The sequence below is a fragment of the Bombina bombina genome, chromosome 8 (assembly GCF_027579735.1).
Source record: "Bombina bombina isolate aBomBom1 chromosome 8, aBomBom1.pri, whole genome shotgun sequence".
Lineage (NCBI taxonomy): Eukaryota > Metazoa > Chordata > Amphibia > Anura > Bombinatoridae > Bombina > Bombina bombina.
In genome coordinates this window covers 238,880,808-238,906,789 of record NC_069506.1, presented here as the reverse complement: position 1 = coordinate 238,906,789, position 25,982 = coordinate 238,880,808, and the positions used below count along the sequence as shown (strand labels likewise).

Genomic DNA, 25,982 nt, shown 5'->3' with positions numbered 1-25,982 from the left:
CGATGGAGGGGCAATCTGGTGTTCTATGGCCGTTACATAGATGATTTAATATTTATTTTTGATGGTTCAGTACCTGAGGCTCTTGACTTTGTTGCACATCTTAATAGGAACAGTATGGGTATCAGTTTTACACATAATATACAAAAAAACAATATTGAATTTTTAGATGTGACACTATCATGGGATGCAATAGGTAATTTATCAACATCCACTTTTTTTAAAAAAGTGGACTGTAATAATTTTTTACATTTCCAAAGCAACCATCTAACAAGATGGAAAACAAATATTCCGTACAGTCAGTTCTGTCGTCTACGCAGGAACTGCAGTACAGTAGAACAATATAATAAACAAGCAAGCATACTCACATCCAGATTCCTAGAAAAAGGGTATCCCTCTGAATTAATTAACTCGGGCCAACAGAGAGCCAGGGACCTTGATAGGGAACTTTTGCTATCAACAGTCACTACCTCAGATCAACATAATAGCCAGAAAGAAACTACATTTAACAAACAACCACTATTTGTCACACAGTATAATTCTAACCACAGAATCATTAACAAAGTTCTAAAAAAACATTGGCCTATCCTCCTTAAAGATCCGATTTTAAATAAAACTTTACCACTACAACCAAAATTAGTTTTTAAAAGAGCACCTACATATAAACAGAAACTAGCTCCTAGTAAGGTTGTTATGTCAAAAAGGAATATGGTGAATAAGTCTAGAGGAACAAGAAAGAAAGGTAATGACATCTTTAATAGGATAGGAGCCTTTAGATGTGGAAAGAAACTTTGTTTTATGTGTGACCACATCACGCAAGGTTCCACTGAGATTGTTTCACATAACACCGGGGAGACTTTTTCCATCAAAAACAAAATGACTTGTGACTCTAATTTTGTTATCTATGTACTCACATGCGAATGTGGGATACAATATATAGGCAGGACCTGTAGGAAGGTCAGAACTCGGTGGAGTGAACACTTAAGAAACATTAAGGTAAAATCATCTAAACATAGCGTATCCCGTCACACCTGTCAAAAATCTATATCTGGTAAATGTCCATTTAAAATCACCCCAATAGAATGCATTCCTAAAAGTAATCTGTACAATAGGTTCAGTAAGTTGAGACAAAGAGAAACATATTGGATCTTTAAATTCAATAGTTTATTTCCAACTGGCCTCAATGAAGTCATAGACTCTGCTGCGTTCTCTTAAGCTATTTCATAATATGTCAATTTCTGAAGTTATTAGTATACTATGGTTATAATTATTATGGGCTCTGTTAAGATTTGTATGTTTAACACGGTATCATTCACTGATTTGGTGATGTTTTTTATATTTCCTTTTTTCACTGTGTTAAACAGTGGGAATTCTTGGTATACTTTACTTTCCGAGCTCACTTGCTGCCTAGTTACATCCAATTGGGATAATAATTTATCACACCATCATACACATGATAAATAATCATAGACACAGCAGTATAGGTGACATCACAACTTCATCGTCATTATAAGTGGTATTAAGTGGTAGCTTTAAACACTATTAGGAATTCACTATCACAATCATTTTCACTATGTTTGAAAATTACACATATATACACGCACTTAGGTTTTGTCAGCCACCAGTGGTAATAATAGGACCACTCATATTCTTTTTCTTCATAACACATTCAGCATAATATTGAACACCACACTTAGCATAATCTTTATCTTCATTAATATTACCATTGTCATAAGGCTGATGACTAATATATGGTATAAAATAATACATATAATTTAGATTAAGGTGCACCAACATTTTTTATTAGTTAGAAAAATATATACATTAGGTGTAAAAGGTTGAGTCACTTTAACTATAAATTTATATGCACTGACATTATATCATTATGTTTAAATCGGTACACGTTTTTAATTTCATAGTTAAAGTATATAGAGTGTAATCAGCAAAGTTTATTTACAGCACTTTACAATTGTTATTGTGCTATCACATTGACCTAATTAAAGATCGAGTATTATAAGCAATGAAGCAAATTGTTTTAGAGCAATCATATTATTCATTAACATGTTATTCATAATTTAGAGTATGTAATTCTGCCCCCACCATTACACTTAGGAGCGCAATGGGTACATCTGCAAAACCATTGCGAGTGAACCAAATGCGCCTGTATAGGGAGACTACAAGTGGATGCCCATTAGACACCAGATAGCGGTTTCTATTGGACACAGAGAAGCATGATGGGAGTTGTAGTCCATCAGAGTCAAACTGCAGTTAAAGTGGGAATGTGACACCAACCAATCGAATGGATTATTAAGTACAAGCCCCCACTTAGACGAAAAAGACTACAAAATAACAGTCACGCAGACACACTATCCGGGCACTTCCGGTAGAGACTAGAGAAGCATTATGGTACTTGTAGTCACTGAAATTAGACGGTCAGAGAACAATTCACAATTAGGCAAATTCTATTTCCTTATAGTTCCGGTAGAGAGGTATGATGGTAATTGTAGTCATCAAACTAAGAGCACATGAACCAATTGGGTGTTTCAAATTGTACAAGCCTCCTAAAGCAGGCTTTTAATTGGTCAAAAAACGATCACCGATTAAGTATGTTTACATTCATACACTTTTAATTATCTCACAATCGACACATTACGATCTAGATCTAACATCACACATAACCACATTAGGATATGGGCTCACAGATTATTGATCAAGTGGACATAATACTAAAGGAAAAACTATTATAAACTTCTAATTAAGGCAACAAGTGGGAGTTTTCGGAAAGAAAAGGTTTCATTGGTTTATGTCAAGGAAGGGGAGGGTTTATTGCAAACATATGGTTACTGATCCCTATATAAAGGGGTTTTAAATGGTTCTAGAGTATACAAGCCTGATGAAACAGGGTCTTCCCTGAGAAACGCGTCGCTATTATCTCTATATACAAGGAGATTTGCCATTAAATACACCAAGCTGTAATTTGTTATTGATGGTATTTTTTATCTTTTGTAAAATAAAATACTTGATACTTTTTAAACAAATCTGGTGTTCGTGTGGCATTTCCCTTGCCAGTAACCATAAGGCTGTTTAGCCTTCCTCCCCTCTGAACATTTTTTCCTTTTTGCTGGAATCAATCTAGTGAAGGATTACTGTTGCGAGGATATCCTGACGGGGATCCCTTGGTACAGCTAGCTGGTTTGCTGTTTAAATACCAGCCCGCTCCTACAGGCACAAGAGAGTGCCTTCACGTTTGTGAGTATCCTGTATCTCATCTAACTTGTATATTGTCTGTTTTGATTGATCTACACATGTGGCGCCTCTGTTTCTGTTTTCCTTGCAGTGAAACCTCTTTTTGAAGATACACCATCGTTTGGGTGAAGACCGAGAGCTGCCTTCTATTTATACTTCCATTTATTTGGACTTATTTGGACTTCAGTTGGGATCTTTCCCATTTCACCTATTGATACGTCTGTATTCTCATATATATATTTTTTATTCTATCATTATATTTTATGTTTTATATTTTACATTTTACAGATTTTACCATTTATTTTTTATATATTGTTTTATACGTTTTTTTACATTTTTGGTATCACCAAAGGGGTTTTTTGATTGTATTTCAGTACTATTTTCTGCCCTGAGTCATTAGCGCCTCCTATAGGGGATTTGTGGTATTACTCTAATATCACAATATCCCTCTTAATACTTTTTCAATTACTGAGGTACCTTATCGCTACCAATTAAGACTGGATCACACAGAAATGGAGAAAAACATCTTTTTCCTCAGAAACGTTATGAAGTAAAGCCTGGCATGTGACCGCAACTGCCAAGCTCAAATTACTGCTGCGACACAGAGAGGCACTAAAAATAGCTTCCTAGTACACTGAGTCCCAGAAACAACCGTTTTTTCAAACCGAACAGTTTAAAATGTTGCGTCGGTTTATTTTAAAGCAAAGGGAAATGAATAAGCTGCTGAAATAGAAAATTCAGCCTTACTTTCAGTTTAAACTTGTATTGTTTTACCAAGTTAATATGTGTCAGAAAAAAACCCTAATAAAAACATTTTACCCTTTCTTTTTAAAAGAGTTTAAATGTTAGTCTCACACATGCTACAGTGCCTGCTTCATGCCCCAGTGTAACACACAGGATTATCTATGTACCAATAAAAAAGCAGTGTCTTTTAATTTGTTAAGTGCATGGTCTCCCCAACTGGAAGAAAAAGCATTTACCTGCTCCGCTGTCCGGCATGTAGATAGTTATGGGATAGGTATGAGAAGACACATTTCTTCACCAAGACCTTTGAAAGAGAAAGAACAGAGTAGCCTACTCTGGCTTTCTAAACTAGGGCAGCAATTGTTAGGAAAACTCAGCAAGTACCTCTTTACAAGTTCCTAACTGCTTTAAAGCCACCACTACCCGACTGCAAGGAATGACGTGGAATAGGGCTGTACCCCAAAACTTGCTTGTAGATGAAATCAAAAATTTTCTTCAGACACCTAAACATCACCTCCTCCATGCACCGAAGGCAAAGAGAATGACTGGGGCTTGTGGGTAAGGGAATGAAACTTAACAGTTTAACTGTGGTGCTCTTTGCCTACTCCTGCTGGCCAGGAGTGATATTCCTAACAGTAATTACTCAAGCCATGTACTCACCATATCTTAGCAAAGAAAATTGATAATAGGAGTAAATTAGAAAGTTGCTTAAAGGGACACTGAACCCAAATATTTTCTTTCGTAATTCAGATAGAGCATGAAATGTTATCAACTTTCTAATTTACTCCTATTATCAATTTTTTTTCATTTTCTTGGTATCTTTATTTGTTATTATTATTTAAATGCAAGGATCCTGGCCCATTTTTGTTGAACAACCTGGGTTGTTCTTGCTGATTGGTGGATAAATTCATCCACCAATAAAAAAGTGCTGTCCAGAGTTCTGAACCCCCCAAAAAAGCTTAGATGACTTATTTTTCAAATAAAGATAGCAACAGAATGAAGAAAAATTGATAATAGGAGTGAATTAGAAAGTTGCTTAAAATTGCATGATCTGGCCTCTATTTATCAAGCTGTCTACTTACCTGCATTCGACGGCCCCAATACGCTTGCCTAAATTCACCTAACATCGCCGCCACTGACCTGAATATGTTCGCCAAATTATCAAGAAAGCTGTCAAAAAGCCGCTATGAGCAGCGGACTGTTGTTAACTAAAAGTCATCGATCTCGCTGCTCTTCGGCTTATTCGCAGCTTTCTTGCTATACTGTCACTAAGCACCCACACTATACTATACAGTTTTAACCCCTAAACCGCCGCTCCCGGAGCCCTCTGGAACTAAATAAACTTATTAACCCCTAAACCGCCACTCCCGGACCCCGCCGCAACTATAATAAATATATTAACCCCTAAACCGCCGCCTCCGGAGCCCCCCGCAACTAAATAAACTTATTAACCTCTAACCCGCCTCTCCCGGACCCCGCCGCCACCTACATTATACCTATTAACCCCTAATCTGCCGCCCCCTATACCGTCGCCACCTACATAAAGTTATTAACCCATATCCTACCAATCCTGGACCCCGTCGCAACTAAATAAATTGTTTAACCCCTAAACCGCCGCTCCCAGAGCCCGCCGCAACTAAATAAAATGTTTAACCCCTAAACCGGCGCTCCCGGACCCCGCCGCCACCTACATTATACCTATTAACCCCTAATCTGCCGCCCCCTATACCGCCGCCACCTACATAAAGTTATTAACCCATATCCTGCCGATCCTGGACCCCTTCGCAACTAAATAAATTGTTTAACCCCTAAACCGCCGCTCCCGGAGCCCGCCGCAACTAAATAAAATGTTTAACCCCTAAACCGCCGCTCCCGGAGCCCTGCCACCTACATTATACATATTAACCCCTATCCTGTCACTATAATAAAGTTATTAACCCCTAAACCTAAGTCTAACCCTAACACCCCCTAACTTAAATATAATTTAAATAAATCTAAATAAATATTACTATTATTAACTAAATTATTCCTATTTAAAACTAAATACTTACCTGTAAAATAAACCCTAAGATAGCTACAATATAATTAATAATTATTATTATTATTTTACAGGCAACTTTGTATTTATTTTAACTAGGTACAATAGTTATTAAATAGTTATTAACTATTTAATAACTACCTAGTTAAAATAAAGACAAATTTACCTGTAAAATAAAACCTAACCTAAGTTACAATTACACCTAACACTACACTATAATTAAAAAAATTAAATGAATTAACTACAATTAAATAAAACTAACTAAAGTACAAAAAAACATACACTAAATTACAGAAAATAATAAAAAAATTGCAAGAATTTTAAACTAATTACACCTACTCTAATCCCCCTAATAAATAAAAATGCCCCCCAAAATAATAAAATTCCCTACCCTACACTAAAATTACAAATAGCCCTTAAAAGGGCCTTTTGCGGGGCATTGCCCCAAAGTAATCAGCTCTTTTACCTGTAAAAAAAGAAATACAACCCCCTCCCAACATTACAACCCACCACCCACACACCCAACCCTACTCTAAAACCCACCCAAACCCCATTAAAAAAACCTAACACTAACCCCCTGAAGATCCCCCTACCTTGAGACCTCTTCACCCAGTCGGGCACAAGTGGACCTCCAGAGGGGCAGAAGTCTTCATCAGATCCGGGCAGAAGAGGGCCTCCAGACGGGAAGAAGATTTCATCCAGGCGGCATCTTCTATCTTCATCCATCTGGAGCGGAGTGGGTCCATCTTCAAGCCATTTGACATGGAGCATCCTCTTCCATCGACGTCCTAACGAAGAATGTAGGTTCCTTTAAATGATGGCATCCCTTGAATTCCGATTGGCTGATAGGATTCTATCAGCCAATCGGAATTAAGGTAGGAAAAATCCTATTGGCTGATGCAATCAGCCAATAGGATTGTTAGGGTTAGACTTAGGTCTAGGGGTTAATAAAATTAATATAGTGGCGGCAGTGTAGGGAGGGCAGATTAGGGGTTAATAAATATAATGTAGGTGGCGGCGGTATAGGGGGCGGCAGATTAGGGGTTAATAAATATAATGTAGGTGGCGGCGGGGTCCGGGAGTGGCGGTTTATGGGTTAATAACTTTATTTAGTTGCGGTGGGTTCCAGGAGCAGCGGTTTAGGGGTTAATAAGTTTATTAGAGTGGCGGTGGGCTCCGGGAGCGGCGGTTTAGGGGTTAAACACTTAATTTAGTTGCGGCGGTGTAGGGGGGGCAGATTAGGGGTGACACTGTTTAGACTCGGGGTACATGTTAGGGTGTTAGGTGTAGACACTACCATAGGAATCAATGGGATATCGGGCATCAGCAAACATGAGCTTTCGCTGCTGTCAGACTCCCATTGATTCCTATGGCATCCGCCGCCTCCAGGGCGGCGGATTGAAAACCAGGTACGCTGGGCCGGAAAAGTGGCGTAGCACTTGCTGATTGGTGGCTACATTTAGACACCAATGAGAAAGCGTGACCCAGGTTCTGAACCAAAAATGGGTTGGCTCATATGATTACATTCTTGCTTTTTCAAATAAAGATACCATGAGAATAAAGAAAAATTGAAAACAGGAGTAAATTAGAAAGTTGCTTAAAATTGCATGTACTATCTAAATCATTAAAGTTTAATTAGACTATTCCTTTAAGATTGGACCTTGAACAAAACAAAATGTGTTAAGCTTTTTAAACAATTCATGGGCCTATACTCATATATATATATATTTATAGCTCTCCCTTGTTACTATATATATATAATATCCATACATAAATAGGAGTACCTTGAAAAAAACAAAACATTTTTAGATTTTTAAACAATGTATGGGCCTATACTTATATATATATATATATACATACACATATACATACAGTATATACACATATACATACATACATTTTTTACACTTTCATATACAAATATGCAAATTGTTTTACCAAGCATTTTGATGCCATTGCAAAATGAATTGTACCACATTAATATTGATCCTGAGGATTCTAATTTTTGTTCTAGGCCTGTAAATATTACTCATGAGGAAGCTATTGTGCAGTGAGTGAGCATTAAACATATGACATTACATTACTCACCAAAAATTGTGTAAGAATTACCCACATATTGCAGAGCACACCCACTCTTGCATTCCCCATACACACACAAACAAGTCAAATTTCTGGTCTGTCATTACACACAGACAGAATGATGATCAGTCATACTGTTCAACTGCCTACTTGGGAAACAATAACAGATAAAAAAAAAATATAGTGCTAAATTACAGCAATCCTTTCATCCTATTGTATTGACTTTGAAACAGTGATCAATATTTCAACACACATTTTACTACTGAACTTATATTCAGCAGTGTAAATGCATTGCTAACCTTAGTAGTGCGGTATTGGGTGGTGCACTGCACTCCCCATATATTCTGTAGCACCCAATTAAAATGGAGTCTGAAACTTCTACTAAAAAGTGTTGAGATCAGGGGCATACACAATGTGCTGCACAATCTGAATAAGCTTTGCAGCGTGAGAGCACATGAGATCAGTTTGGAGAACCAAACATTCACATGTTGCATCACAGTGTAATAATGTGTCTTAAAGGGAAAGTACAGCACTTTCAGGGTTTAGCGAGAGCATGACATTTTATATAACCTTCCAATGTTTTTAAATGTCCTTCATTCTCTTGGGATCCTTTGTTAAAGAGTAAATCTAGGGAAGCTTATAGGAGCGCTGGGGTATGCACGTGTATTTAGCTCCTGTTAACTTGGTTTCTATTTTGGTCGATATGGGAATTGTGTTTTTCAGGTGATCATAATACAAATGGATCTGGGCGATAAAAGCCCTTATTCCCAAACAAGTTTTAAATAGAAAAGTTCCCAAAAACATGTTTTCTGTTGTTAAAGGACCATTACAGTAGATTTGCATAATTAACAAGTGCATGATAAAAATACAATGCAATAACATTTACTCTGAATTTCAAATAAGCAGTAGATTTTATTTCCTGGTAAATTATTTTTTCTCCCATTTTCCAGCCCCCTGTATTATGTGAAAACATTGGCTAATCACAGATTAGTATACATATACCTTGTGAGCTTGTACAAATGCTCATTAGGAGCTGTTGCCTCAGAACGTGTGTATAAAAAATACTGTAAACAATGGGATAATGAAAGTAAATTGGTGTCTTAAAACTGCATGCTCTATCTGTATTATAAAAAGATTATTTTGACGTCAGTGTCCCTTTAAGTACTTGTTATTGTGATCTAAACTAACCAGAACTGACATGTTCACACCTCTTAAAGGGATACTAAACCCACATTTTTTATTTCATGATTCATATAGAATATTAGGTAACTTTCTAATTTACTCCTATTATCAATTTTTCTTCGTTCTCTTGCTATCTTTATTTTAAAGCAGTAATGTAAATCTTAGGAGCCAGTCCATTATAGGTTCAGCTCCCTGGGTAGCGCTTGTTTGAATGACTACATTCAGCCAACCAATAAGCAAGTTTAACCCAGGTTCTGAACCAAAAACGGGGCGGATCCAAAGCTTTACATTCCTGCTTTTTAAATAAAGATAGCAAAAGAATGAAGAAAAATTGATAATAGGAGTAAATTAGAAAGTTGCTTAAAATTTCATGCTCTATCTGAAACATGAACAAAAAATTTTGGATTTATCATCCCTTTGTGCATTGTGTAAGGGAAATATTGATTTACAACTGTCAGATAAAACATTCTGATCACTGGCAAATAATATGAATCCCATCTGCATATATGCATTATGGGTATACTAGTATTGTTTGTTTAATGATTATATTAACACTTTTAATAGCTTTGTAGTATTGTTTTTTTTTTCCCTATATTTACAATTATTGATTTAAAAGATCTGTTTTCTAGTTTGGTGATTTACAGTATACTTCTAAAATCAAGCAGAACACAACTGGTTTCTATTAGAAGGAAGTGGTTTATCTTCTAACTGGATTGTATATTTGTGACTGTTATTTCAATATTGTAGCCATAAAAACTGGAAACTACATTGTGAGTAACAGTTTTTTTCTTTTGTGGTCACAGAGGCACATTCCTGTTTGACATCCCGGTCATAAATTGTGTAGGAATACTTGTGCAAAAATGTCAGAAAGGCCAGTTCGGTAACTTTATCAAGATCCCTTAGATGTCAAATTCAATATGAGTAAAATGGTCTCAAAAAACCTGTTGAAAACTATTAAGAAAATGGATTGTAATCATTCAGAGAATTTTGGCTTCATGTTAAAAATAGGGCTTTGTTTTGGCAAACCAAAAACATACACGCTGCTCTGAGAAGCAGCCAAAAATGTGCCATTGGGATCATGATGAAACAAAAGTGCCCCTTTATAGACAAAAACCCACCAAAATTGTGGCTGATAGATTGTGATCAACTCTATAGAGCTGTTGAAATAGAGTGCTATAAAGGTGTGCACTCTCCTGAGCTTCTATGATTCTACCAAGGTTTATTCTCTGTCAAACAAAAACAAAAGAATAATGGAAATGTAATAACAGAAATTAGTTGGAATTTTTCTTTAAAATTGAATGTGCTGAATTATAAAGGTTAATTTTGACTTTTCAGTCCTTTTAAGCGAATGCTCAGTTTAGCAGAAGCCATTCGTCCTATTCCAAATCAAATTTAGAGGCAAATAAGCTATTTAATAATCATGTGTATAAGGCTTGTTACAATAATCCGCTCTTCATAACACTAAAAAAATCCCCTTTGCAAGCAATAGAGCCAAGACAAACACAGAAATAGTATTTTTGGCACTGATTCTTCATTGGAGTACCCAGCAACAGAGTAGTATAAAGGGGAAACATTTCAGGGTTTTTTCATACATAAAATATTTTCTCTGATCAAACTAAATACAAGCTACTTTATGGTTTTCCCACTTGGGGGCCTATTTAACAAAGTCTGGCGGACATGATACGCTGCAGTGTATCATGTCCGCCAGACATCGCTGAATGCCGACAGCATATGCTGTCGGCATTCAGCATTGCACAAGCAGTTCTAGTGAACTGCTTTTGTAATGCCACCCACTGCAGATTTGCGGCCAATTGGCCGCTGGCAGGGGGCGTCAACCATCTTGATAGTATTCTATAGGGTTAATTGCTGTACGCCGCTCAGAGGCAGCGCTCCTAAGACCGCTGCTTCTTAACTGCTGTTTCTGGTGAGCCTGAAGGCTCGTGCACAAAACATGGCGAGTTGGCCCCATTCGGAGCATAGTAAATCGGCCCCATGGTTTTCTCTTGGAGTGCCATATGTATCCATAACTGTAAACGTCAAGTTGCAGCAATCTTTTTCATTTCTTTCTTTATATGCATAAAAACAGGTGCAAGGCTTGACTGTATGGACACATTGTAGCTACGTAAACACTCACAGACATATATCTCTTTCTCTTAATACCACATCACTGCACTATTGCATTTAGCTAATGGGTAGGCAGAGCTTTCAGACCAATCAGGGAAGAAGTGTTGCTGTAGCTGCTGGAAGACAGATCTGCAATATACATCGGTCTGACTGCTAAACTGGAGGAAGAAAGATGCAAAAGAGAAGCACATAACAAACAGATACGTTTTTCACAGACTTTTTGCAGAAGTCCAAATGTAAATCCCCTAACTGCCCACAAAAGCAATTTACAATGTGGTTATTTGTCCTCATGATAACTCAGGATCAAGCAGACTTCTAAATACATGGATGGATTATAAATCAAAAGTTTCATGCACAAAAAGTTTTTATTCCTTATTTTAACCTTCTAATGTGTATTAGACGTGGACAGACAAAACATGCTTTTTTTGATAAATCCTTCATCATGAAATTTTTTTTTTATTTTGTTTAGTTTGATATTCGTTAAAAGGATCATGTAGAATATGATTTTTTAAACAAAACAGTTTTTTGTGGGAAACTTTTTTAGGGCAGCAGAGGAGCAGCTAAACAGCAGCTTAATGATAACTAAAGTAGTAGCTAGTGCTAATGCTACAAGCCAGCAGCACAAACAAAACCTTGTTTTTGTTTGTTTTGTATTCTTTTTTTGTGTTAATTTGAATGGGGTCAGGACAAGAACAAAAGTTAAGCTCCCACATGCTTATTGGTTGGCACTGAAATCAATTAACTGACATGGAGTTTGCTAAATCATTATTACATAGTGTAAATTTGAACATTTGAAGCTATTGCCAATGACAGAAAGACCTTTAACGATTTTAACTGCACCAATTTGTACATTTTCTGTTAAAGAGAAATTTGTTTTTATTTTCAAACAAATGGAACAAATATGAAAAAAGAGTAATTTTCTTAAGGGCGTATGAAAATGAATGCTAATGTCTAATACGTATATGTCCAAAAGGTAGATCAGGATATGTAAGTAGATCTGTTGTGTAATTTCCCAGTTCCCTTTTAGCCAATAGTGATATGGGTTTATTGTCAATTAGAGTGACATCAATTAAAAAATGGAGATTCAATACAGAATTATTACTCCCTGTGTGAAACAAAGATCAGCTGTGCATGCATAAGTTAAGTCACACTAAAAACTTCACATAAAAAGGGTATCTGCACCCCTGGTATATACATTTCTCGCTGGGTACTTTATTTGTAAATTAACATTTTAAAGACCAAATAAACACACCTATCAACTAGGGGCGCGATCCGATATACGGCGCAGGTTTCGGCGCAAGCGTGGAAACCTGCGCCACCCATAGTTTCAGCTCGCAACTCGAGCTATCACATATACGGCGCCGTCAGATGCTAAAGTGCCGTAAGTCTGACAAACTAGCGATGTCCAGAAATCTGCGTAAGTACAAATTTCTGGAGTCGCCAGTGACTTACGGCACTTTAGAAACTGCCGCCGCATAAAAAAAATGACTAAATTATAAAAACTCCCGTAACTGTCTAACACGCCTCCCAAACATAGCCCGACACGTATACCCCTCTATCCGCAATCCCCCCTCTCACTCCTAACAATAAATGTATTAACCCCTAAACCGCCGCTCCCGGACCCCGCCGCCAGCTACATTAACTGTATTACCCCCTAATCTGAGCCCCCTACACCGCCGCCACCTACATTAACTATATTACCCCCTAATATGATCCACCTACACCGCCGCCACCTAATTTAACTATATTACCCCCTAATGTGAGCCCCCTACCCCGCCGCCACCTACATTATATGTACTACCATCTAATCTGACCCCCTTACACCGCCGTCACCTATATTAAAATTATTAACCCCTAATCTAATCCCCCATACACCGCCGCCAACTATATTAAATGTCTAACACCCTAATGTGATCCCCCTACACCGCCGCCACCTACATTAAAATTATTAACCCCTAATGTAATCCCCCTACACCACTGCCACCTACATAAAATTATTACCCCCTAATGTGAGCCCCCTACCCCACCGCCACCTATTTTAACTACATTACCCCCTAATCTAATCCCCCTACCCCGCTGCCACCTACTTTAACTACATTACCCCCTAATCTAATCCCCCTACACCGCCGCTACCTATAATAAATGTATTACCCCCTAAAATACTAAAATGTCTCTACCCTAAACTAAATTACAAATAGCCCTGAAAAGGGCCTTTTGCAGGGCATTGTCCCAAAGTTACCAGCTCTTTTACCAGCCCTTAAAAGGGCCTTTTGTGGGGCATTGTCCCAAAATTACCAGCTCTTTTACCAGCCCTTAAAAGGGCCTTTTGCGGGGCATTGTCCCAAAGTAATCAGCTCTATTACCAGCCCTTAAAAGGGCCTTTTGCTGGGCATTGTCCCAAAGTAATCAGGTCTTTTACCTGTAATCTGACCCCCTACACCGCCTCCACCTATATTAAATATATTAACCCCTAATCTAATCCCCCTACACAGCCGCCACCTATATTAAATATTTTAACCCCTAATCTAATCCCCCTACACCGCCACCACCTATATTAAATATATTAACCCTAATTATATTAGGGTTAATATAGTTAATATAGTTATTATATTATATATATTAACTATATTAACCCTATCTAACCCTAACACCCCTAACTTAATTATTATTGCAATAAATCTAAATAATATTAATCTTATTAACTAAAATATTCCTATTTAAAACTAAATACTTACCTATAAAATAAACCTTAAGATAGCTACAATATAATTAATAATTACATTGTAGCTATTTTAGGGTTTATATTTATTTTACAGGTAACTTGGTATTTATTTTAACTAGGTACAAAAACTATTAAATAGTTAATAACTATTTAATAGCTACCTAGTTAAAATCATTACCAATTTACCTGTAAAATAAATCCTAACCTAAGTTACAAATACACCTACACTATCAATAAATTAATTAATTAAATAAACTACAATTATCTAAACTAAAATATAATTAAATACACTAAACTAAATTACAAAAAAACAAACACTAAATTACAAAAAATAAAAAAAGATTACAAGAATTTTAAGCTAATTACATCTAATCTAAGCCCCCTAATAAAATAACAAAGCCCCCCAAAATAAAAAAATGTCCCTACCCTAAACTAAATTACAAAAAGTAATCAGCTCTATTACCAGCCCTTAAAAGGGCCTTTTGTGGGGCATTGCCCCAAAGTAATCAGCTCTTTTACCTGTGAAAAAAAGAACACCCCCCCATTACAACCCACCACCCACACACTGCTACTCTAAAACCCACCCTATCCCCCCTTAAAAAAAACTAAGTCTAACCCCCAAGTGCTCCTTGCCTGTCCTGAAGACCGGCGGAGAAGGTCCTGTTCCAGGCGGAGAAGTCTTCTTCGCGGCGACCTCTTCTTCTTCCAGGAACCAGCCGGCGCGGAGCGGAGGAGTTGAAGACTGATGACCTCTCTGGAACTGAAGACCGGCGATGCAGGAACTGAAGATCGGCGACGCTGGAACTGAAGACCGGAGCCATGGAGCGTGGAGGATCCTCTTCATACGATCGCCGCCATACACTGAATCGGAATTCAAGGTACGTGATTAAAAATGGCGTCCCTTGAATTCCTATTGGCTGATTTGAGCCTTCAAATTCAAATCAGCCAATCGAATGAAAGCTACTTTAATTCTATTGGATGATTTGATTAGCCAATAGAATAAGAGCTACTGTAATTCTATTGGTTATTCTAATCAGCCAATAGAATTACAGTAGCTCTTATTCTATTGGCTATTCAAATCAGCCAATAGAATTAAAGTAGCTTTCATCCGATTGGCTGATTTGAATTTGAAGGCTCAAATCAGAAAATAGGAATTCAAGGGACACCATTTTTAATCGCGTACCTTGAATTCCGATTCAGTGTACAGCGGAGATCGTATGAAGAGTATCCTCCACGCTCCATGGCTCCGGTCTTCAGTTCCAGCATCGCCGGTCTTCAGTTCCAGAGAGGACAGTCTTCAGCTCTGTTGTCATCGGTCTTCAAATCCTCCGCTCCGCGCCGGCTGGTTCCTGGAAGAAGAAGAGGTCGCCGCCTGGAACAGGACCTTCTCCGCCGGTCTTCAGGACAGGTAAGGAGAACTTGGGGGTTAGACTTAGTTTTTTTTAAGGGGGGATAGGGTGGGTTTTAGAGTAGGGGTGTGTGGGTGGTGGGTTGTAATGGGGGGTTGTTCTTTTTTTTCACAGGTAAAAGAGCTGATTACTTTGGGGCAATGCCCCACAAAAGGCCCTTTTAAGGGCTGGTAATAGAGCTGATTACTTTTTGTAATTTAGTTTAGGGTAGGGACATTTTTTTATTTTGGGGGGCTTTGTTATTTTATTAGGGGGCTTAGATTAGGTGTAATTAGCTTAAAATTCTTGTAATCTTTTTTTATTTTTTGTAATTTAGTGTTTGTTTTTTTTGTAATTTAGTTTAGTGTATTTAATTATATTTTAGTTTAGATCATTGTAGTTTATTTAATTAATTTATTGATAGTGTAGGTGTATTTGTAACTTAGGTTAGGATTTATTTTACAGGTAAATTGGTAATTATTTTAACTAGGTAGCTATTAAATAGTTATTAACTATTTAATAGCTATTGTACCTAGTTAAAATAAATACCAAGTTACCTGTAAAATAAATATAAACCCTAAAATAGCTACAATGTAGTTATTAATTATATTGTAGCTATCTTAAGGTTTATTTTATAGGTAAGTATTTAGTTTTAAATAGGAATATTTTAGATAATAAGATTAATATTATTTAGATTTATTGCAATAATAATTAAGTTAGGGGTGTTAGGGTTAGATAGGGTTAATATAGTTAATATATATAATATAATAACTATATTAACTATATTAACCCTAATATAATTAGGGTTAATATATTTAATATAGGTGGCGGCGGTGTAAGGGGATTAGATTAGGGGTTAATATATTTAATATAGGTGGCGGCGGTGTAGGGGGATTAGATTAGGGGTTAATATATTTAATATAGGTGGCGGGGGGTGTAGGGGGATTAGATTAGGGTTAATATATTTAATATAGGTGGCGGCAGTGTAGGGGGATTAGATTAGGGGTTAATATATTTAATATAGGTGGCGGCGGTGTAGGGGGGTCAGATTAGGGGTTAATATATTTAATATAGGTGGCGGCGGTGTAGGGGGATTAGATTAGGGGTTAATATATTTAATATAGGTGGCGGCGGTGTAGGGGGGTCAGATTACAGGTAAAAGAGCTGATTACTTTGGGACAATGCCCTGCAAAAGGCCCTTTTAAGGGCTGGTAATAGAGCTGGTTACTTTGGGGCAATGCCCCGCAAAAGGCCCTTTTAAGGGCTGGTAATAGAGCTGGTTACTTTGGGACAATGCCCAGCAAAAGGTCCTTTTCAGGGATATTTGTAATTTAGTTTAGGGTAGGGACATTTTAGTATTTTAGGGGGTAATACATTCATTATAGGTGGCGGCGGTGTAGGGGGATTAGATTAGGGGTTAATCATTTTAATATAGGTGGCAGCGGGTTAGGGGGATTAGATTAGGGGGTAATGTAGTTAAAATAGGTGGCGGCGGTGTAGGGGGATCATATTAGGAGGTAATATAGTTTATATAGGTGGCGGCGGTGTAGGGGGATTAGATTAGGGGTTAATCATTTTAATATAGGTGGCGGCGGTGTAGGGGGATTAGATTAGGGGGTAATGTAGTTAAAATAGGTGGCGGCGGGGTAAGGGGCTCACATTAGGGGGTAATATAGTTAAAATAGGTGGCGGTGGTGTAGGGGGATTAGATTAGGGGGTAATGTAGTTAAAATAGGTGGCGGCGGGGTAGGGGGCTCACATTAGGGGGTAATAATTTTAATATAGATGGCGGCGGTGTAGGGGATTACATTAGGGGTTAATAATTTTAATGTAGGTGGCGGCAGTGTAGGGGGATCACATTAGGGGGTTAGACATTTAATGTAGGTGGCGGCGGGTCCGGGAGCGGCAGTTTAGGGGTTAAACACTTTATTGGGGATTGCGGTTGACAGGTAGATAGACATTGCACATGCGTTAGGTGTTAGGTTTTATTTTGCAGCCAGTTTAGGGAGCTACAGGGCTCCAATACTCAGCGTAAGGCTTACTACGCCTGCAATTTGTGGCGAGGTGAAAATGGAGTAAGATTTCTCCATTTTCGCCACGTAAGTCCTTACGCTGTATATTGGATAGCAAACTGCGCGGGTTTGGTATACCTGTCTATGGGCCACAAAACTACGGCCGAAGGCAAAAATATACGAGCGTAACTTCTATGTTACGCCGTATATGTGATACCAAACCAGCGCAAAATTTGGCGTCGCCGGCTTTTGCGGGCGACGCTGCATATCGGATCGGGCCCTAGATATGCAAATAAAACTTGCAAGAGAAATATGCATTTACATAAAGTACTGAAACAATAAAGGGTTAGTTAAAGGGACATGAGATCACCATTTTTTTCCATTTTATTTCATATAGTGCACAATTGTAAACAACATTCCAATTTGCGTCTATTATTTAATGTGCTTATTTTATTTGGTATCCTTTGCTGAAAAGCATACCCAGGTAGCCTCAGGAGCAGAAATGCACTACTGGGAGCAAGCTTCTGATTGGTGGCTGCAAATGCCTCCTGTCACTGATTCAGTTAAAGTGCTCAGTTAGACTCCATCAGTGTGCCGCTGCTCTTTTAAATACACAAATTGGGTTTCATGTCCCTTGAAAAGGTTATGCTACCCATATGCTAAATCAGTTGAAAGTAACGCAACAAAGCTGACTGGAAAGTATTACATAAAAAAATTATATTTTACATCAAAATTTTCTTCGCAAGAGTAAGTGCTCAGAGGGTACTTCAGTTACTCTTTTTACTGTAATCTGCAGGGTGACAAAAAATAGTCAATTAGCATCAACTTTGCTTTACTGTGATATTGCAGGATTTATTCTAGAAAACTTATTTAAACAGAGGAGGGAAATAAGGTGATTGTGCCAGCACACGTCAGATGCATGCTCTTTTTGTCCTGGGACTAGAATTTTGATTGGATGCTAAAAGTCCCTTTGCAATGTAGTGACATCACTAGTGTGACAATGAGGGGTACTATCCCCAGCATATTATCTGTGGGAAAACCACAATTGGGCTAAAAGAGGCTTCTCCTAGTTGGTAACTCACCATAGAATAAGCTACTGAGCTGTTTGTTCCTGGTACAGTGCTTCTCTTTCTGTATGTATTTGTATTATGACCCTGTGGAGGTCTCCCTAAGGGTGATGGGGGAAACCAGACGTTGACTCCTTTGCCCAATGTGCTTAGAGGAATGTGACTGCACCTCACTGACAAAGCCTAAAAAAGGCTGAAACGATTGTCTGGGTTGCCATGGTCTTGCTTCAGAGGAGAATTGCCTGGTATTTTGGGTCTGCAATGACCTTACTAGGCTGGATCAGACTGATATACTTTCTCTGTGAAAAGCACAATTGGGCTAAAAAAGCATCTTGCAATGGGTTCCACATCTATAAGCTTGTAAGAAGTACATGAAACATTTAAATAATCATTATTAGTTAGCAACCAAAAATGGCCACCTCCGTCCACAACTTTCCTCTTGTCTAATTAGCTGTTTTCTTGTATGACAGTTTAGCAGTGCATGTTTAATATTTTTCAGTTAGCTATTTCAAACTGCACATGAACAAAATGGTATGTGCAATTAGAAAAATTTATTTAATAGTTGATCATGAATGGAGAAACTAAACATACAAAAATATACACTCAATAGATGGGTGGAGCATGGCAGGAATTGTCAGCTGCTAACAAATGATGTACAGCATTCTCTCTTCTAAACCTGTTTCTTCACTTAGTGTGTCAGATACAAGCCCTTTGCTCCTACCTTAAAGGGATAGTCAATTCCAAGATTTGTATTATTTAATAAGATAGATATCCCCTTTATTACCCATTCCCCTGTTTTGCATAACCAAAACTATACGTTATATTAATATACTAGTCCTAAAGCCCGTTCACACGGGCCGTGTTGTGTTATTTTTTTTTTTATTTTCTCTCTCTCTCTCTCTCTCTCTCTCTCTCTCTCTCCCTCTCCCTCTCCCTCTCCCTCTCTCTCTCCCTCTCCCTCTCTCTCCCTCTCCCTCTCTCCCTCTCTCTCTCTCTCTCTCTCCCTCTCCCTCTCCCTCTCTCTCCCTCTCTCTCCCTCTCTCTCTCTCTCTCTCTCTCTCTCCCTCTCCCTCTCCCTCTCCCTCTCTCTCCCTCTCCCTCCCTCTCTCTCCCTCTCTCTCCCTCTCTCTCTCTCCCTCTCTCTCTCTCTCTCTCTCTCTCTCCTGTGCTGCCCGGTTCTCCCCTGCGCGCGCGATCAGCTGTGCTGCCCGGTCCTCGCGCTGCTGTCGGGTGGGTGCGCGTGCGATCAGCTGCAAGTGTTTGTCTGAACTGCGCATGACGGCTTCAGACAAACTCTTGTCTTTTATAATATAGGATTTTGTACCTCTGTGATTACCTTGTATCTAAGCCTCTTTTGACAGCCCCTGCTCACATGGCTATTTATTTATTATCTATTGACTTGCATTTTAGCCAATTAGTGCAGTGTCATGCACAACTCCACGGGAGAGAACACAATGTTATCTATATGTCAAACATGGATTAGCAGTCTCTTGTTGTGAAATGCTAATAAAAAAGCATGTGTTAAGAGGCTGTCTTTAGTGGATATATACATTTTGTGATTGGCTGATGTCTGGAGAGAAAATGAGATTCACTTTGAAATTTGCCAGAAATTATTCTACTGCTCATTTCAAATTTAAAGTATGTGCTATTGCATTGTCTTGTTAGTGGGTATTTGTCAGTTATTCATTTCTACTGCATTTTGTGGTCCTTTAAACCTATTTTTAAATATATTTACACAACTAATATAGTTAAAAATAATATTTACATACTATTCTCAGGCTAATCTTTGCTTTAAATACATAATTACATGTAGCATTTATTTACTGTTTAATAACCCTTTAATTTCCAATATATAATATGCATAAATAAGCATTTCTTTAATTTCCATTTAAGAAATTAAATTGCTTTATAATCTACATATGATTTTCCTTATTTAAAGGGACATTAAACACTAAATAAATCATTGCTTTAATTATGTATTCAGAGCAAAGATTAGCCTGATAATAATTTGTACATGCATTTTTAAAAATTATATTAGTTGTTTAAATATTTAAAAAAATAAGGGTAAAGTTAATGTCCATTAAGCAGTGGGTGCCGCCATATTTTAACATAGGTTACATTTCTACTGAGGCCAATTAGGAATGGTTATAAATAGCTTACTAGAGTGAGCAACCAATTGGAAAGCCCACAATATTCAGAACTAAATTATAGGAAAGGAGAACAAAATAAATAATAAAAGTATTTTGCAGTTATTTTACTACAAGTAATTAAACAATTTATATTTATATCTTGAGGTGTTTAATGTACCTTTAATGCCTACATATAGCAGATCCATGTTTAATGGTTTCTTCAATGAGTTAAGAGACATCCTCTGTACTCGGCATTTTATATGCTTTTCATTTTCCCTATTAATAATTTGATGATTTGTCCACACTCAACATATTTAGAACTGAGAAATACATAACAGGGTGGAGTCTGATAGTATCATTAGGACAGTAGAGAGATTGAGAAAGAAACCTGCTAGAGATATTCTACAGAAGAGCAAACACAGTTCAGGAAAATATGCCCCTATGTTTGAAATGAGATTTTGAGAAAAAAATAAAGATAGCAGAACAAAAACAACAAAGTTAGAACTGAAGAAGAAAACTGCATATACAGAACAAGTCTCTGGCTGCCTACATCATCGTTTTTTGTGGTATGTTATGTGTTAACTATGAATGTTATTCTTTCATGAAAATGCATCTAAAAGTTTTGTTTCATCAAATAATATTCAATTACAGGCAGTCCTCGGGTTACAGACATCCGACTTAAGTACAACTCGTACTTACATACAGAGAAAATAGAGCTTTATCGACAATCCTTCTTTCCAGGATAATCCAAAATACTGAAAATCCAATTGTCACAAGGACAGAAAGTGATGTGAAATTTTCTGAGCAGGGGCACAGATAGCAAAACAAACTTTATCCTATGCTATCCAAAACAATAAAAAAAATGTTTGGCTAGAGTTTCACCTAAAAAAAGTGCCTGTTCCAACTTACATACAAATTCAACTTAAGAACAAACCTAAAGTCCCTATCTTGTACGTAACCCGGGGACTGCCTGTATTGATAAAATGTTTAAATTTTACATCTTCAGTACATACTCAGTTTTAAGACATATAGGCAATTGTTTTCCTAGAATATGTTTTTAATTGTTAATTTTTTTTTTCTTTTAAATCAATACTCTGTTCTCTTAAATGGTAAGATTGCCCAGACAGAATAAGACAGATTGTAAAATGTATATAAATGGAAAGATTAAAGAAATATTGCAGGCAATAGATGATAGATAGATAGATAGATAGATAGATAGATGATAGTAAGATAGATAAAGATAGGTTGATTGATAGTAGGATAGATATAGATATAGGTAGATAGATAGATAGATAGATAGATAGATAGATAGATAGATAGATAGATAGATAGATAGTTAGAAGATATATAGATAAAATAAGCAGAAAACATTGTGTTCTTTCATTGTGCTACAAACATTAAATTAGTTTGCTATATTGTTAATATATTTGCAACATACTCTTTATTTATTATTTGATTCCAGGGAACAAAAGCCAAAATATTATTAGCCAAATGTGTTACTGGATTATATTTTACTTCTTAGTTATGTTACTTGTTGTATAATTAAATACAAGTCCTAAAGCCCGTTTACACGGGCCATTTTTTGCGGTACAGCGGTCCCACCCCTTGCTCTCTCTCTATCCCCCTCTCTTTTGCTCTCTCTTTCTCCCCTCTCTTTTGCTCACTCTCTCCCCCCTCTCTTTTGCTCTCTCTCTCCCCCCTCCCTTTTGCTCTCCCCCCTCTCTTTATCTCTCTCTCCCCCCTCTAGTTTGCTCTCTCTCCCCCTCTTTTGCTGTCTCTCTCCCTCTCTTTTGCGCTCTCTCCCTCTCGTTTGCTCTCTCTCCTCTCGTTTGCTCTCTCTCTCCTCTTGTTTGCTCTCTCTCTCTCCCTCTCTTTTGCTGTCTCTCTCTCTCTCTTTTGCGCTCTCTCTCTTTTGCACTCTCTCCCCCTCTCTTTTGCGCTCTCTCCCCCTCTCTTTTGTGCTCTCTCCCCCTCTCTTCTGCACTCACTCCCCCTCTCTTCTGCACTCTCTCCCCCTCTCTTCTGAACTCACTCCCCCTCTCTTCTGCACTCTCTCCCCCTCTCTTCTGCGCTCTCTCCCCCTCTCTTTTTTGCTCTCTCCCCCTCTCTTTTGCGCTCTCTCCCTCCTCTCTTTTGTGCTCTCTCCCCCTCTCTTTTGCTCTCTCTCCCCCCTCTCTTTTGTGCTCTCTCCCCCCTCTCTTTTGCGCTCTCTCCCCCCTCTCTGTTGCGCTCTCTACCCCTCTCTTTTGCTGTCTCTCTCCCCCCTCGCTTTTGCTGTCTCTCTCCCCCCTCTCTTTTGCTGTCTCTCCCCCCTCTCTTTTGCTGTCTCTCTCCCCCTCTCTTTTGCTGTCTCTCTCTCCCCTCTCTTTTGCTGTCTCTCTCCCCCCTCTCTTTTGCTGTCACTCTCCCCTCTTTTGCTGTCTCTCTCCCCCTCTCTTTTGTGCTCTCTCCCCCCTCTCTTTTGCGGTCTCTCTCCCCCTCTCTCTTTTGTTGTCTCTCTCCCCCTCTCTTTCGCTCTCTCTCCCTTCCCTCTATTTTGCTGTCTCTCTCTCCCCTCTCTTTTGCTGTCTCTCTCCCCCTCTCTTTTGCTGTCTCTCTCCCCCTCTCTCTTTTGTTGTCTCTCTCCCCCTCTCTTTTGCTCTCTCTCCCTTCCCTCTATTTTGCTGTCTCTCTCCCCCTTCTCTTTTGCTGTCTCTCTCCCCCTCTCTCTTTTGTTGTCTCTCTCCCCCTCTCTTTTGCTCTCTCTCCCTTCCCTCTATTTTGCTGTCTCTCTCCCCCCTCTCTTTTGCTGTCTCTCTCCCCCTCTCTTTTGCTGTCTCTCTCCCCCTCTCTCTTTTGCTGTCTCTCTCCCCCTCTCTATTTTTCTGTCTCTCTTTCCCTCTCTCTATCCCCCCTCTTCTGCTCTATCTATCCCCCCTCTTTAGTGCTCTCTGTCTCTAGACTCTTAGCAGCTGGCCCCGGCATCTAGCCCCGCCCAGCCCCTCCCGCGTCACGCCCGGCCATGCCCACGTCGCACCTGCCCGGTCATGCCCACACCGCACTCGGCCAGCAACGCCCACATCGCACCCGCCGGCCACGCCCAATCCGCACCTGCCGGCCACGCCCACGCCACCACGCCAGGTTAGTTGGAAGTCAGGTGTGTTTGTCCTCGTGCGCAGTCTCTACTGCGCATGACAGCTTCGGACAAACACACTTGGCCTTTTATTATATAGGATGTAAATCTATGGCTTTACAATTATTTATGTATTTACGTATGTATTTCTTTATGTATTTGCTTTACTTAGCCAGATCCTTAACCATGGTCAAGTCCTTAACCCTTTTTGAATGAATTTATTTTGCTAATGACAATTTTGCTACCTTAGTTTAAATATATATATACGCAGATCTTTAATACATAATTTATAAATCTTTATGAATACAATTAAATGATGCATAACAATTATTAAAGAAGACTAGCACCACATACAGGTCTAAAGGAAGCATAGTCATGAGAATCTATTCGGTAAAGGATCTGTTTAACTCTCACATCTTAATTCTAATTAAAGGGATATGAAACCTTTTGTGATTCAGAGCACACAGTTTTTTTACAAAAGTTTCCAATTTACTTCTATTATCAAATCTGCTTCTTTCTCAAGTTGTTGAAGAGATAGCTAGGTAGCTGTCTGGCGCCCTACATGGCGAAAAATAGTACTGCCATCCTTTTGCTCTTGCAAATGGATTTCATTCTTGCATAACTGTTGCCATATGGTGCTCCAGAAATGTGAGTGCTCCTGAGCTTACATCCCTGCTTATTAACAAAAGATACAATGAGAATGAAGAAAATTTGATAAGAAAGTTTGATAACAGAAGTAAATTATAAAGTTGTTTAAAACTCCACACTCTAAATCATGAAAGAAAAATTTTGGGCTTTATGTCTCTTTAAATGATGACCTAAATAAGTGTTCTACATTTATATTTATAATATAAATTCTACCTTTGTATTTACATAATTAAGAGATATGCAATTTGGTATTAAAAACAGTAAATATAGTAGATTTGCATAATCAATAAATGCATGATAAAAAGATAATGCAGTAGTAGTCTGAACTTCAAATGAGTAATAGATATTTTTTCTGACAAATTTCAGTTATGTCTATTTCCACTCTTTCTGTATCATGTGACATGCATCAGCCAATCACACATGCATATATGTATAGCTGAATTCTTGCACTTGCTCATTAATAGCTGGTGACTCAAAAAAAGGGTAAACATAAAAAAAACTGAATATTTTGTTAATGGAAGTAAATTGCAAAGTTGTTTAAAATTGCATGCTCTATCTGAATCATGGAAATTTAATTTTGACTTGAGTGACCCTTTAAGTGATTGCTCCATAGTTGTTTTTTTTGCTTGTGTTTGCCTCATCAAAAATGATTATACACATTGTCACAGATGTTAATATTTTAACCAATAGGATGTTATAGTTCACAACAACTTCTTTTAATTGGTTATTTAACATTTAAAGGGACAGTCAACACTTACTTTAACATGTTTTGATATTGAAAATAAAAAAATGGAGGTCCGCCTACACTATACCCCTCCTCCCTTGCCGCCTTGCTTCTGTCCTAATCAGCGTCGCTAACTACTCTAATACCCGGTAAATATGGATGCCGAACTCCCCCCACCATTACGTAGCTGCCTTCTTCTTCAACTATTAAGCTAATCAGAATCCAGTCCTCGGACAGAAATTGCACGCGCGTGGTGGGGGGAGTTCGGCATCCATATTTACCGGGTATTAGAGTAGTTAGCGACGCTGATTAGGACAGAAGCAAGGCGGCAAGGCAGGAGGGGTATAGTGTAGGCGGACCTCCGTTTTTTTATTTTCAATATCAAAACATGTTAAAGTAAGTGTTGAATGTCCCTTTTAACACATTCCAACTGGCATCACTAAAACATTTTTAACCTCCTGAGAGTCTAAGATGCCTGGGATTACTTTCTGATTTTTATTGCTATGTTCTTATAATCTCTAAGATTTGCTGTCCCTTAAATTTAGCATACACCACCCACACCTCAAACAGAAAGTGGATATTTTGCTTTCAAATCAGAATTCCGATGACACTGTTGGTAGTAGGTGATTGCCAAACAAATAATAATAATAATCAATCAATCTCTTAAATAATTCATATAGAACATGCAATTTTAAATTATTTCCAATGTACTGCTATTATCAAATTTTATTTGTTTTCTTATTATCCTTTGTTAAAAAGCAAGGATGTAA

The 25,982-nt window shown here is 38.1% G+C and overlaps 1 protein-coding gene across 3 annotated transcripts in view; it reads left to right on the top strand.

Annotated features, from left to right (window-relative positions):
- The window catches only part of LOC128639074 (chemerin-like receptor 2), a 244,861-nt gene that overhangs the window by 138,934 nt on the left and 79,945 nt on the right, over positions 1–25,982 (top strand). For 2 of the 3 annotated variants that reach the window (XM_053691225.1, XM_053691223.1), the window contains exon 1: positions 21,142–21,294. The exons of the other annotated variant lie outside the window; for it this stretch is intronic. The gene's annotated coding sequence lies outside the window, so the exon portion shown is untranslated. Of the gene's footprint in view, positions 1–21,141; positions 21,295–25,982 lie in introns of those variants that run through there. 3 annotated transcript variants of the gene reach the window in all.